The sequence below is a fragment of the Mandrillus leucophaeus genome, unplaced genomic scaffold, assembly GCF_000951045.1.
Source record: "Mandrillus leucophaeus isolate KB7577 unplaced genomic scaffold, Mleu.le_1.0 Scaffold9, whole genome shotgun sequence".
In the NCBI taxonomy this organism is placed as follows: Eukaryota; Metazoa; Chordata; class Mammalia; order Primates; family Cercopithecidae; genus Mandrillus; species Mandrillus leucophaeus.
The window spans coordinates 2,287,922-2,304,560 of record NW_012109807.1 but is presented as its reverse complement, the minus strand read 5'-3'; positions in this window follow the sequence as shown (position 1 = coordinate 2,304,560).

The following is a 16,639-nucleotide window of genomic DNA, read 5'->3' as shown; positions in this document are numbered from 1 at the left end:
CCCGGGTTCCCGCCATTTTCCTGCCTCAGCCTCCCGAGTAGCTGGGACTGCAGACGCCGCCACCACGCGCGGCTAATTGTTTTTGTATTCTTGGTAGAGATGGGTTTCACTGTGTTATCCAAGATGGTCTCGATCTCCTGACCTCGTTATCTGCCGGACTCGGCCTCCCAAAGTGCTGGGATTACAGGTGTGAGCAACCGTGCCCGGCCGAGCCTTTGTTTACTTTCTAGAAAAAGTAATTTATTTTTTAGTTAAATTTAAGTAATTAATTTAACCAATATTTATTTTGCACCTGCCAGATGCTGGGTGAGTTTTTAGAACGTAAAACAAATCATCCTTTTGAAAAATTTCCAGTTTTGAAAGACATTTTATCACTCTAATTTGTTTTATACAATTTATCGCTTTTACTATAGTTTAATATTACAGTAAATATTTTTATTACATTTCCTTGATGTATACTCCAGATTTAAGGAATCCTGAAGATTTCTAGTTCTAATCTGTTATTATGAGGTTTATATTAACTTCAAACGCTGTCATTTCTCCTCATTTCCGTTTCCCTCCAGTAGCTTCAATTCCCACGTTTTGCCTGTATCCAGTATTTCTCCTTCTGGTCCAGTGCCACTTACATTCCCATCTCCATCTCTATCTTCATGACTTTGTATCTTCTTGAACCTCTTATCTTTGCTGAAAGGAGCTAGATTCACACACGCAAGCATAAATTATGACAGGCATGGAAAAACGCAGGATCATAATCTAAACCATTTTTTCTCTTATTGCTTACAACACTTTTATATTATCAGTAAAATAAAAAAAAAAACTACTTAAAAATGTAGGTTCTAGTTAGTAGTGAGGGACAAAACCATCTTTTTCTTTTGCATTCAGTACTTTTTTTTTTTTTGGTTGTTTTATATAATTGATCTGTATATAGTTCAGACCTGAAGACAAAATATATGATTCATCTCCAGTCTCAAAGCCCCTGTTTGAATGGCACTTTATTTACATTAGCATTCCTAATTACTTAATGACCAATCAGATATGGTTCATTGCTAGTAAGTGTAGAAACATGTTGTCTGAAGGATGTAGTTTAATTAGTATACTTCTAAAAACATGTCCCTCATGACCATTGGATGTAATCATTATTTTATGTATTTAACTGTGAAATTCATATTTACTCAGCAAGCTAGAGAACAGTGTTTAGTTCTTAAAGCTGTTTAATAGAGCATAGTTAGATTTTTAAAGGAGCCTGCAAAATCTTTTAAAAAGTAGGTTACTTAAAAAAAAGCCATTACTCCAATAAAGTAGTTATTACACTTAAATACTAATGTCATATTCATAAAACAGTAAAGGAGGAATAGATACGTGAAGAAGCTCACCATAATTTGTCCCTTAATAATGTAGGTACAAGAATCTCACATTCATCTAAGCCATTGAGATTATTTAGACATTTTTACTCTTAATTAAAGATTTTGAAAATGACCTAATTTCTAAGGTAACTGATGATTTCTATTTGTCCTCCTACTGCTGATTCATTATATGACAAACAAATGAGATTTATTTTACTTTCAGAAAACACAACTCCTGGTCTGCGCTGGATGGTGGAGGATGATAATTGTTTTTCCAAGTAAGTCTTTTCCTAATATATTTTTCATGGATTGTCATTTATTTTGGGAGTATTTTTTTTTTTTTTTTGAGATGGAATCTTGCTCTGTTGCCCAGGCTAGAGTGCAGTGGCATGATCTCAACTCACTGCAACCTCTGTCTCCCAGGTTCAAGTGATTCTCCTGCCTCAGCCTCCTGTGTAGCTGGGATTACAGATGTGTGCCACCACGGCTGGCTAATGTTTTTGTATTTTTAGTAGAGACGGGTTTTCATCATGTTGGTCAGGCACATATCAAATGCCTGACCTCAGGTGATCCCCTCACCTCGGCCTCTTAATGTGCTGGGATTACAGGCGTGAGTTACTGTGCCCAGCCTGGATTGTCATTTATACTTGACCTCTGAGAAGCACCAAATTTCTTAACTTGGGGGAGTCCCTTTTGTAATTAGTATATTCAAGAATGTTAGTTTGCAAGGATTTGACAACTGACAATAGATGATACTGTGAGCGATGATCATTGTGTAGAGCTTTATAGTATGCCTACTAATGAGATCACTCGTCATTCATTATCCAGGGTTTGATTCGAATATGAATCAAACGGTCACCAAAACAGATGCCTCAGGGGTACTTCATTGGCTTTATGTTCAGGAATTAGTAACTCAGAAATTGATTCTAGAATTTTACACGTTTTCTCACTCACTTCCTCCACACACTGTTTCAGGAGTATACAGGCAATATCTTCATGGCCATCTCCCATTTGAGGTACTTATAGCAATGATAATAGTAATAATAATAATATTGTCAATGATACTGTGTCGGTCCTATGATTATCAATATTATAAATCAAATTTTCTCAGCCTGACACAGTGACTCATGCCTGTAATCCCAGCACTTTGGGAGGCTGAAGTAGGTGGATCACTTGAGGTCAGGAGTTCGAGACCAGCCTGGCCAATACAGTGAAATCCTGTCTCTACTGAAAAAAAAATAAAAAATAAAATAAAATTAGCCAGGAGTGATGGTGGGTACCTGTAATCCCAACTACTCGGGAGGCTGAGGCAGGAAAACTGCTTGAACCTGGGATACGGAGGTTGTGGTGAGTCAACATCATGCCACCGCATACCAGCCTGGACAACAGAGAGAGACTCTGTCTCAAATACACACACACACACAAACACACACACACACACACACACGTATATATAGTCTTCTTATGCACCAAATATTTTTATAATCATTTTACATGCTTGGACTTGTTTATTCTGTAGAGCCATCTACTGAATTAAACATGCTTATTTCCATTTTCCAGGTAAGAAAATAAAAATATTGAGACATTTAATACCTGTCCTAACCATCATATATAATTAGTAACTGATGAAACCTAGATTTAATAAACCCTTTTAGAAGTTATAAATAGAAATTTTTGGAACTTCGAGAAATGAAGATGGCAAATAAATTTGCAAGGTTATTATCTATGTTTAATCTTTACAGTACTAGAAACACCTTCGGTAATATGTTTTACACAAAATATGAAAATACACGTAAACACTTCTTGTAATACTTTTTTCTACAAGTAAACAATGAGTTTATTTTTAGCTTTTTCTTTGCATTGACATGATTAGAAGTCTAAAGACAGGTTGAGGTGCACTCATCTTTCCAATAGCCTTTTTCAAAGCACATATGAGAAAAGGACTTTCAGCCTAGGCTTAGATGTCATAGAGGTAGGCCTTTAAGAGCCCTCTCTATCTGGTGAGGTCACTTTGATTACAGTGTCTGATGTTGTATTTATTGCCTTTCTGAAGATTAATCTCTCCATTTTTCTTCAATATCCAGTCACATACAGAGATACAGAGTGCAGGACTAGTATTTGTTTAGGTTTAAAAAAAGTATTTTCTGCAAATGTAATTAAAGGTAGGCTTCTTTTTTTATACTTTTATTTTATGTTTGGGGTACATGTGCAGTTTGTTACATAGGCAAATGTGTGCATGGGGGTTTGTTGTATCTATGATTACATCACCCAGGTATTAACCCTACTACCCATTAGTTATTTTTCCTGATCCTCTCCCTCTGCCTACCCTACACCCGTAGATAGGCCCCTGTGTGTGTTGTTCACCTCTATGTGTCCATGAGTTCTCATCACTTAGCTTCCACTTATAAGTGAGAACATGTGGTATTTGGTTTTCTGTTCCTGCATTAGTTTGCTAAGTATAATGGCCTCCAACTTCATCCATGACCCTGCAAAGGACATGATCTCATTCTTTTTTATGGCTACATAGTATTCCATAGTGTATATGTACCACATTGTCTTTATCCAGTCTACCATTGATGGACATTTAGGTTGATTCCATGTCTATGCTATTGTGAATAGTGATGCAATGAACATACCTGTGTATGTATCTTTATAAGAGAACAATTTATATGCCTTTGGGTATATACCCCGTAATGGGGTTTGCTGGGTTGAATAGTATTTTTATTTTTAGGTCTTTGAGGAATTGCCATACTGTCTTCCACATTGTCTTTTACACTCCCACTAACAGTGAGTAAGCATTTCTTTTTCCCCACAACTTCACCATATCAGTTATTTTTTGACTTTTTAATAATAACTATTCTGACGGTGTGAGATGGTATCTCATTAAGGTTCACATGTGATCTGATTGGCAACAAATAAAAACTCGTGTGGAGAATATACAACTTCAAAATTTCTTCCATTGACTCAAGAAAACACAGTTTGATAATAAGTAGAAGTTTCATGCCTTCTCAATTATTCTTGTTGATTCACGAACAGGCCAAGCAAAAGGATATATGTCAATGGATTCTGAGGCAAATGACCACAAAGTAGCCCACCACAGATATATTTGGTACTCCCAAGCAGAATGAAGTCCCGACTACCATAATAAAATACACTTGCTAGAGGGTTTTAGCATACCTCAAACTCTCCTGATTGCTCTGGAAACTGGTTTAAAACCTGCCTGTGTACAGGTGCAAGTACTCAGTAAAAACATAATTTGTGAGATTGAGTAAGCCAAAAGTCAAACTGCATCCAGATATTCCAAGAATTATACATTTTATTAGAAGAAGTCAGCTCAGATCTGTCTGACATCTATTCCTGACAGCAAATATGTATGTTATTTCTATACAGTTAATCTAAAATCACTTAGCATTACTTAGATTCAATTCAACTATTCTCTTCTTTACTCATATTATGACTACAGTGTGAGTTATAGCTTTGCAGGGGTACACACACACACACACACACACATACAGATGGGACACATTATATTAGTGTGTTTGAGTGTATGTATTTCTAAATAGGCTGAAATTCACATATTCTTGGTTAATGAAGTGAAATGTTTTATTTATAATTTTTCCCATTGATACAGCCCAGATCAGCTGTTCTTAAACTTTAATGAATATAAATATTACCTAGGGAGTTTATTTTAAAATGTAGCTTCCTGAACTACACCATGAAAATCCCAATTTTATTAATCTAGAGTAAGGCCCAGAGATCTGCATTTTAATAGGCATTTTTGGTGTTTCTGATTCAAGAGGTCTTTGACTTCACTATAAGAAACAGGGCTCTAGAGGGTCTAGGATTTTTGTTTGAATTTATCTCAATGATTAGTTAGAGAACACATAGAATTACTTTAAACCTGCAATAGCAGACAACTTAATTTAATTTCAGTACCCTCGTTATGTAAAGGAAAAATGCAAAGCCCAGAAACATGCAATGATGCAATATTAGTTAAAATAATATCTAACATTTGCAGTGTGTTACCAGACACTGTGTAAGTACTTTGCCTTCATTATCTTATTACTCTTTAATAATCATTTTATTATCCCTGTTGTATAGATGAGAGAACCAAAAACTAAAGAGCATATGTCGTTTTCTTCAAGTCACAGGACTAATTCAGTTGGAGTTGGCATTGAAACATGGGCTATCAGAGTACACAGTAAAAGAGCAACAGCAAAAGTAATAATAACAATAGAAATAAACTAACATTTACCAAGTGCCCATTATGTACCAGACTCTCTGCTAAGTGTTCTATGTGGATTAATTATGTTTTCCTCACTAAACTCTACAAGGGTGGAATTATAATTATTCCCTCTTTATGGATGCAGAAACTGAAACTAAGAATAAGTAACTTGCTCTACATCATACAGAATGAAGGAACTTGGATATGAACTCCAGGGTTTGGCTGCAAAGCTCATTCTCTTAGCTACTAAGAAAAGAGTTTGAAATTGCTTGACTTCCAGTTTAGTCTTCTTTCCAATACCACAAGTTACTGAAAATATACAGTAATGTCTTACGAGGACCCAACAGGAAATGCATTATTGGCATTGATGTACAAACATGTATATGAATGATATGGTTTGGCTTTATTTCCCCACCCAAAGGTCATCTTGAATTGTAATCTCCACATGTCAAGGGAAAGACTGGGTGGGAGGTGGTTGGATCATGAGGGCGGTTTCCCCTGTGCTGTTCTCATGATAGGAGTGAGTTTTCATGAGATCTGATGGTTTGCTCACCATTCTCTCTCTCCTACTGCCATGTAAGATGTGCCTCTTCCTCTTCTGCCATAATTGTAAGTTTCCTGAGGCCTCCCCAGTCCTGAGTAACTGTGAGTCCATTAAATCTCTTTTCTTTATACATTACCTAGTCTTGGGTATGCCTTTATAGCAGTGTGAAAACAAATTAATGCTATGAACATGTACATTTATGTATCATTTAGGATTCTTTATTTCTTTTTCCTTTTTAGCAATTGCAGGACATTTAGGATTCTTAATTGCATGTCACAGAAATTCATTGGAACTAACTGAAACTGAGTGATAGTGTATGTGAAGGATCTAGAGGAGTAAGATGTAAAACACATAATTATTAATACATAATAGATGACCTCCTTTGTCATGGCAGAATATTTAAGCCATTGGTACGTGTGCCATGAATGAGTGTTAAACCAAAGATTAAAAGTTCTAAGCAGGAAGATGTCAGTAGTCAAGGATGTGTCAATTGATTGCATTTTACCTTGCAAGGTGTGGGAGAGAACGTACCTGCCCCTGTCCCCTTCTGTGGAGTATTCTTCCGATCAGAACATGGTTGGATCTTGGTGGCCAAGGAAAACAAATGTCCTGCAGCAATTATCCATAAACAAATGCCTTGTTTAGGAACACACAACAAGGTGATTTCTGACATAAGCTGATACTTTAAGGAAATTTCTTGTAGTTTAGCAAAAAGCATTGAAATATTTTGAGTGAAATATAAATGAAATGTAGTTACAACATTGTGTTTATAAAATTTTAAAATTTGAGGCATTTATATCATAAAAAGATAAATTGAAATGTTGAAGCAGAGAGTCAAAATTTAGATGACTTGACTTTATATTTGTGGATTTACATTATATTTGTAAGTAGGTCACTTTAGTTAAGATAATAACCTAAACTTTTTGAAAACTCTGGATGGAAGAAGAGAGATAGAAAAGTATTCTACTGAGTCCAGACTATTCTGGTCCTTTTGATGCCTCACATGGGGTCTTAAGAATGAATAACCAAGATATTAGAAAATATTCTGATGTTAAATTATTGTTTGATTTTCTTTTGAGGAACAAAAGAACAGAGCACAACTCTCTATGTGAGGGCAAGGTTTTCCTTGAAGCAAATCAAACTTCCCCCGTTAGTCATTCTAGGATATAAAATGGGGCTATAGGGAGGAGGGCTCTGGACTTCAGGTAGGAAAAATCTTTTATCCCTGGGGCTTAAGATAATTGGCACAGAAACTATTCTATACAGTCACATATGGTTTTCTTAAACAGCTTTATTGAAGTATAATTGCCATACAATTAACTGCACCTTTTCAAAGTGTACAAGTTGATTAGTTTGTGTATATATATGTATCTATGAAAACATCACCAAAATTAAGATAATAAACATATCTGTAATTTCTGCAAGTTTCATTATGTCCTTTGTAATTTACCTTTAACTTCTCCATCTGCCGTCACTGTTCCCAGCAGCCTCTGATGTGTGTCATCTTTCTTAATGCGTTACATATTTTAGTATATATAAATGTAATCATGTAATATGTACTGTTTTGTCTAACTTCTTTCATTCAGTATAAATTTTGAGTTTCATCCATTTTCCTATATGTATCAATAAAATACTTCATTCGTTTTTATTGCTGAGGAGGATTCCATTTTATGGATACAGCACAATTAGTTTAACTATCCATTTTTAGACATTTTAGTTGTTTGCATTATTGGCTATTGCAAATAAAGCTTCTTTGAGAATTTGCATACAAATTTTTGTCTGAATATGATGGCTAATTTTATGTGTTAACTTGACTGGGATACGGGATGCCCAGAAAGCTTGTAAAACATTGTTTCTGGGTGTGTCTGTGAGGTGTTTTTGGAAGAGATTACCTTTTGAATCAGTAGTCTGAGTAAAGAAGATCTCTCTCACCAATGTGAGGTGTGTGTCATCCAATCTATTGAGAACATATTATTTTTTGATTTTTAAACTATGGCTATTCTGGCAGGAGTAAGGTGGAATCACATTGTGGCTTTGATTTGCATTTCCCTGATAATTAGTGACGTTGAGCATTTTTGCATTTATTTGTCAGCCATTTCTGTATCTTCTGTTGAGAATTGTCTGTTCATGTCCTTAGCTCACTTTTTGATGGGGTTATTTATTTTTTTCTTGCTGATTTGCTTGAGTTCCTTGTATATTCTGGATATTAGTCTTCTGTCAGATGCATAATTTGGGAAGATTTTCTCCCACTCTGTGGGTTGTGTGTTTAGTCTGCTGATTATTTCTGTTGCTGTGCAAAAGCTTTTTAGTTTAATTAAGTCCCATCTATTTATCTTTGTTTTTGTTGTATTTACTTTTGGGTTCTTGGTCATGAAGTCTTTGCCTAAACCAATGTCTAGAAGTATTTTTTGTCTGATGTTATCTTCTAGGGTTTTTATGGTTTCGGGTCTTAGATTTAATTCTCTGATCCATCCCAGCACCATTTGTTGAATAGGGTGTCCTTTCCCCATTTTATGTTTTTGTTTGCTTTGTCAAAGATCAGTTGTCTGTAAGTATTTGGGTTTATTTCTGGGTTCTCTGCTCTGTTTCATTGGCTTATGTGTCTGTTTTTATACCACTACCATGCTGTTTTGATAACTATAGTCTTGTAGTATAGTTTGAAGTCAGGTAATGTGATGTCTCCAGATGTTTTCTTTTTGTTTTGTCTTGCTTTGGCTCTGTGGGTTCTTTTTTGGTTCTATATGAATTTTAGGATTGTTTTTTCTTGTTTTGTGAAGAAAGATGGGGGTATTATTATGAGAATTGCGTTGAATTTGTAGATTGTTTTTGAAAGTATGGTAATTTTCACAATACTGATTCTGCTAATTCATGAGCATGGGATGTGTCTCTATTTGTTTGTGTGTCTGTGATTTCTTTCAGCAGTGTCTTGTAGTTTTCTTTGTAGAGATCTTTCACCTCCTTGGTTAGGTATATTTCTAAGTATTTTATTTTATTTTTATTTTTGCAGCTATTGTAAAAGGGATTGAGTTCTTGATTTGATTCTCAACTTGGTTGCTATTGGTGTATACCAGTGCTACTGATGTGTGTACATTGAATTTGTATCCTGAAACTTTACCGAATTCATTTATCAGATCTAGAAGCTTTTTGGATGAGTCTTCAGGGTTTTCTAGGTATACAATCATATCATTGGCAGACAGCAACAGTTTGACTTCCTCTTTACTGATTTGGATGCCCTTTATTTCTCTCTCTTGTCTAATTATTCTGGTTAAGACTTCCAGTGCTGTGTTGAATAGAGGTTATGAAAGTGGACATTCTTGTCTTGTTCCAATTCTCAGGGGGAATGCTTTCAACTTTTCTCCATTCAGTATAATGTTGGCTGTGGGTTTGCCCTAGATAGTATTTATTACCTTAAGGTATGTCCCTTCTATACTAACTTTGCTAAGGGTTTGAAAAACTCATTTTTAATGTTTGTCTTATATGCTAAACTCACTGAACTCATTTACTAGTTCTAGTATGTTCTTTTATACACTCCTTCAGATTGTCTCACAGGAAATCATTTCATCTGCACGCCCTTTATTTCTGTTTCTTGCTTTATTGTACTGGGTGGAACTTCTAGTGTTTTGTTAAATAAATATGGAGATAGTGGGTATCCTTACTATATTTCTAATCTTAGAGGTAAAGCAGTCTGTCACCATTACATATACATATAACATTAGCTTGATTAGCAATAATAGTCATAATATTATTTTGTAGATGCTCTTGATCAAGTTGAGGAAATTACCATGATTTCCATATTTCTAAGAGGTTTCATCATGAATCATGTTATGTTTTGTAAGTCTTTTTCTAAATAAATTGATATGACAATATGCTCTTTCTTCTTTAACTATTAATATGGTGGATTCCACTGATTGATTATGCAACATCGAATCACCCTGGAGAACACCCACTTGGCCTTTGCACATAATTGTTTTTATATGTTGTATAATTCTGATTGATATTATCAGTTAAGGCTTTTTTGCATCTATATTTATGGTAAGTATTGGTCTGCAATTTTCTTTTTTGTAATATCTTTGTTTAGTTTTCCCTCTGGGTAATAACAAATAAAAACAGGTGTCCCTACTTTTATTTCCTAGAATACATTGTGTAGAATTGGTGCTGATTTTTCATTAAATATTAGGTAGAACTCTTAAGTAAAATAGCTATTCTACACATTTCTATTTGGGAAGTTTTCAAATTAAGAATTCAATGTTTTCACTATGTATAGGTCAATTTACATTATCTATTTCATATTGGGCATACTGTAGTTGCCTGAGTTTTTAAAGGAATCGGTCCGTTATATCTAGGTTGCCAAATACATGGATGTAGAATTGTTTGTAGTATTTATTTATTATCCTTTTGATATCTTCAGTATCTGCAGTAACATCCCCGTTCCCACCTGATATTTATAATTTTTGTCTTCTCTTTATTTTCATTGTCTTGTTAGATGTTTGCCATTTTTTTTTAAATAACCAACTGTTTTGTTGATTTTTTGTATGATTTTAATTTGCCTAATTTCTTCATTTGGCTTATTATTTCATTCCATCTATTTTTTTGAATTTATTATGCTTTTTTCCCTTAGGTTCTGGAGTTTGAAGTTTAGATTATTGATTTGAGATTTTTTTTGTTGCATTTACTGCTATAAATTTCACTTGTTTCACTTTATATACTCCTTTAGCTGTGTCTCACAAATTTTAATGTTTTAAAATTTTAATATTTTTATTTACACTCAATTCTATATATTATTTCATTTTCCTTCACATTTCCTCTTTGACTTATGAATAATCTGGAAATATATTGCTTAGTTTCAAGGTGTTTGAAGATTTTCTGTTAGGTTTTGTTAATAATTTCTTGTTCGATTCTATTGTGGTCAGAAGACACTCCATATTATTTCAGTGCTTTTTAATTTGTTGATGTTTATTTTATGGCTCAGTCTATAATTTAACTTGATATATTTTCTGCTGGCACTTGAAAATAATGTATATTTGGCTGTTGGCTGGAATGCTTTTTAGATGCTAAACAAATCCTTTTAGTTTATATGCTCTTCAGTTCTTCAGTATCCTTTCTGATTTTCCATCTAGTTGTTCTATCAATTGTTGAGAGAGGGCTGTTGAAGTCTTCAATTATAATTGTATATCAGTCTTCTTCTCCTTTCAGTTTTATCAGATTTTGCCTTGCTTTTTACCGCTGTTGTTTGATGCATAGATGTTAGAATTTATATAACCTTTTAATGTGTTGACTTACTTATTATTATTTAATATCTCACTATTTTGACATTAATATAGCCACCTTTGTTTTTCTTTATTTAATTATTGCAGGGTATATATATTTTCCTCCTTTTACTTTCAATATGACTATTTTTCATATATTTGAAGTGAGTTTCTTATACACAGAATACAGAGGAGTCATGCTTTTTTTAAATCCACTATGCCAACCTCCATCTTTAATTGATGCATATAAACCATTTATATTTAATGTAGTTATTGATGTGCTAGGACTTAATTTGGGTATTTTATTTATTTAATTTTATTTTCTTTTTGCTCTCTCTGTTTTTCATTTATCTGCTTCTTTTTTATTCTCTGTGGGTTCCCTGAACATTTTTCAAGGTTTATTTTGATTTACTTGTACGGATTTCCTAATGGTTGCTCTTGGCATTACCTTATACATACCTAACTTATAGTTGACTGATGTTATTTTATCAGTTTGAATGAATCATGAAGCTCTTTTGTCTTTTTTTGTAATTTTATTCTCTCTCATTTATAACGTAATTATCTTAACTATTTTATCTCTATAACTTTAGAATCACATCTGGCAGTATTATACTTTTTACTTCAACAAATATAATTTTAAAAATTCAAGAGAAAAATGTTTAATGAATTAATCTATGTTTTGCTTGCTGTGTTATTTCGTGTTTCCTAACTATTACAAAGCCCTTTCTTACATCATTCTATTTCTGTTTAGAGAACTTCCTTTGCCATTTTTAGAGTAAGCCTACTAATGAAAAGTTCTCTTAGTTCTCCTTCCTCTGAGAGTTACTTTATTTTTTCTTAACTCCTGAAGTATATATTTTCTGAGTACAGGATTTTTAATTGATAAATTCTTTCTATAAGCACTTGAAAATATTATGCCACTTTCTTTTGGCCTATATGGATTTTCATGGAAAATCCACTTAAAATCATATTTTCCCCTACAGGTAAACTACTAAGTTTCTCAAGATTTTTCTTTGTTTTTAGTTTACAAAACTTCAGTTCTTATAGATTATTTTTCTTTGTTTTATCCTGTTTGAATTTCCCTAACTTCTTACATTTGTAGATTTGAGACTGAAGCTGAATTTGGCAGGTTTTTAGCCATGATTTCTTTAAGTACTTTTTCAGCCCCATCTCCATTCTCCTCTTTTTCTGGATCTCTCATGACAAAAATAATAGATATCTTGTTACAATTCTAAGGATTCCTGAAGCCAAGTTTAATTTTTTTAGTCTTTTTTTTTTTTTCCTGTTGTTCATATTGGGTAATTTCTATTGGCTATCTTCTGCTGCACTGATTCTTTCCTCTGTCTATGGCATTAAGCTATTTATGTGAAATGCTCATCTGCTAAGCATTTCACATAAATTATTGCATTTTTCAATTCTAAAATAACAATTTGTATCTTCTATAGAGGTTCTGTTTCTTTGCTGAGATTTTCTGTTTCTTCATTAAATTTTTCTATTTTTTTCATTTGTTCATGGTATGTGTATTGGTTCATTTTCACGCTGCTGATAAAGATTTACTCAAGACTGGAAAGAAAAGAGGTTTAATTGGACTTACAGCTCCACGTGGCTGGGGAGGCCTCAGAATTATGGTGGGAGGCGAAAACAAATTCAGAATTATGGTGGGAGGCAAAAGGCACCTCTTACATGGCGGTGGGAAGAGAAAATGAGGAGGAAGCAAAAGTGGAAACCCCTGATAAACCCATGAGATCTCATGAGACTTAGTCACTATCACGAGGATGGCATGGGAAAGACCACCTCCCATGGTTCAATTACCTCCCTCTAGGTCCTTCCCATAACATGTGGGAATTTTGGGAGATATAATTCAAGTTGAGATTTGGGTGGGAACACAGCCAAACCATATCAGTATGTACTAATTGGTCTTTGAAGCCTTTTTATCATGGCTTTTTAAAGTTTTTGTCAGAAATTTTTAATATCTCTGACATATTAATGTTGGCATTTACTTATTACCTTTTAAAAAACCAACTTTAAGTCTGGTTTTAAATTTGATTTGCGGAAAATATTTTCTCCTCTTCCTGGTTCTTTGTATAAGAAGTGAGTTTTGATTGAATCCTGGATATTTTTCACTTTATGCTGTAAGACTCTGTATTTAAATATATGTAAATACCTCATTACTGCCAAATATTACTGCCAGGTGAAGGTATGCATCCAAGTTTTTCATTTAGCATCCACTGACAAGCAGTATGGGGGTTCTCCTCACTAATGTTGAGTGAGAGTAGGATTTCCAGCTTCACATGTGATCTCAGCTGACACTATTAACGTGTCAGTGGATTGCAGCAATGAAATTATAACTCCATACATGATTCTCACTGACACTATTCAGGTGTGTGTATATTGGAGCCACAATATTTTTTTCTGTAGTGTTTGGCTGAAAAGAGAGATTATCCTTTAAAAGCTTCATGTTGTGCCTGCTGTCTATTTCTGGTCCTGTAGTAAAGAGAGCAGGGATTTTCTTGAAGGTTTTTGTGTCACCTTTATTGATGATGTTTCCAGTTTGTGGGCTTCATCATTTTCATATTTGGGGCACGTGAGGGAAGAATAAAATCCAAGGAATTTACCTTATCTCATCCCTCTGGTCCTGACATCTCCTTCCAATAAGCTGTCTTCTCTCCACCTTTCAAGATTTTCTAATGGTGTGTGTGTGTGTGCGTGTGCGTGTGTGTGTGTGCATAGTCTCTGTATTCTTGGTTGTATTTAGCAGAAGTAATAGGGAAAACTATGTCTACTCCTTGTTCCTAGAAGTGGAATTTCTTTATGCCAATTTTTAATCAGATTCTTTGTTGTTATGGCCTAAACTGTGGCCCCATCCCAAATTAATATATTGAAGCCCTAAAACCCAATGAGACTATATGTGGAGACAATGCTTTTAAGGAGGTAATTAAAGTTAAATGAGGCTATGAGGGTGGACTCTAATCCAATATAATTTGTGTTCATATAAGAAGAGGAAAAGACATCAGGAGTATGCACACACACAGAAAAGACCATGTGAAGACACAATGAATATGTGACTGTCTGCAAGACAGAGAGGCCTCACCAGTAATTAACCTTACTGACAACTTAAAATGGAAACTTTAGCCGTCAGAACTATGAGAACATAATTCATAGAATATGAAAATTAAGAAATTATGGAAATTATGAAAATTATGACAAATATGATAACATAATATTCTGGTATGAGAAAAAAATTTGTTTAAACCATCTCATTGTGGTATTTTGTTATCACATCCCAAATAGTCAAATACGTTAGTCTTCTCAATATTGGCTTGGAAGAGTTCTTTATTTGTATTAGATCAACTCATTACATTAGGTTCAAATATATGCTTTCTAAATATTTTCTGTCAGGTGATGCCTTTATTTAAAAAATTATTATCTTTGAAGTGTAATAATATTAACTTTAATAATATAAAATTATTTATTTTTTGTTTAATGCCTTTTTTGTCAATTTTAAGAAATTGTCTTCAAGCCCCAAAACACATAATATCTAGGAAGTTTTCTTCTGACATTTTTATAGTTTTAACTTTCACATTTAGATGTGATATTTATTTTGAGTTACTTTTTTGCATATGATAAAATAAAAGTGGAGGTACAATTTTTTAAATATATAGCTGTCCAATCGTTTCTCAGAATCCTTTATTAAGAAGATAATTATTTATCTGTCAAATTGCTTTACTTTATTGTGCATCTATTGACTTTGTATGTATAAGTTTATTTCTAGATTTTCTATTATGTTCCATCAATATAGATCTACCTTCATGTCGATATTAAACTATCTTTATTACTGTAGCTGTGTAATAAATCTTAAATCAGATATTATAAATTCTTCAAATTTCTTCTTTTTGACAATTTTACAACTTTTACCTTTCCATATATGCTTAGAATCATTTTGACAATTTCTACATAACATTATTTGCATTTTGATTTAATCGATTTGAATCTGTAATTTGTGTAGAACAGGATTTTTAAAAATAATATTTTGTATTCCAATCCATTAATATGGTATATATCTACATTTATTTAACCTATTTTTTAGTTCATCTCAGCAATGATTTCTAAATTTTACTAGTTTTTCCACATCTTTTTTCAAGCGTTTTATATTATTTAAAGCTATTATAAATGATATTTTAAAATTTGATTTTTGTTGCTACAATTATAAATACAATTGGTTTACACATACTGATTTTCTAGCCTACAAGCTGCCTACATTCACTTATTTATTCTTCATATTTTGTACATATGTGCACAGAAGATTGCTTTATTTGTTTATATTTTGTACATATATGGCTACATTGCCTGTAAATGTCAACTTTACTTGTTTCTTAAAATTGACATCATGCATGCCTCAGCATGCCTTTTATTTTTCTCCTCTTATTTCAATAATAAGAACCTCTAAAACAATATTGAATAGAAATGGAGAGAATGGACATTCATACCGTATTCCAGATAACACAGGGATAGCATTTATTCTTTCTTCATTAAGTTTACTACTAACTGCATTTATTTTTTTAGATGCCCTATAAGAATTTTCTATTCTGCTATGAGTTTTTGTCATGAATAGTAAATATTTTTAAACTTGGTTAATGTGGTTAATTACATTTGTTAATTTTTAGATATCAAATCACTGTTGTATTCCTGGAGCAAATCACACTTGGTCAAGGGATATTTCTCTTTTCATATATTATTGGATTCAATGTACAAAATTCTATTAAGAATTTTGCATATATATATGTGTGTGTATATATATATATGATATTAGTTTTGGCTTTCTTTTCTTAAAATTGACATTTTTGACTTAGAGATCCAGATAATGTTGAGCTCATAAGAATGAGTGGAAACTATACCCTCCTCTTCAATATTCTGGAACCATTTGTTTAGAATTGGTATTATTTTTTCCTCAGTAGCTTTGTAGAATTCACCAACAAATTAATCTTGGCCTGGAGTTTTCTTTGTGCATTGTTGAGCTACAGATTCAATTTCTTAAGAAAAAGGTTTATTAAATGTACCTATTTCTCCTGAAAGGACCATTGATTTTTTAATATAATTTGTCCATTTAATCTACATTTTCAAACTCACTGGGAAAAAGTTGTTCATAATTCACTTATCCTTTTCACTTCTGCTAGAAGTGTAGAAATATACCCTGTCTCATTTCTTATACTGGTAATTTATGATTCTCTTTTTCTCCCTAAACAATCTGGTAAGAAGTTATCAATTTTATTGATCTTTTCAG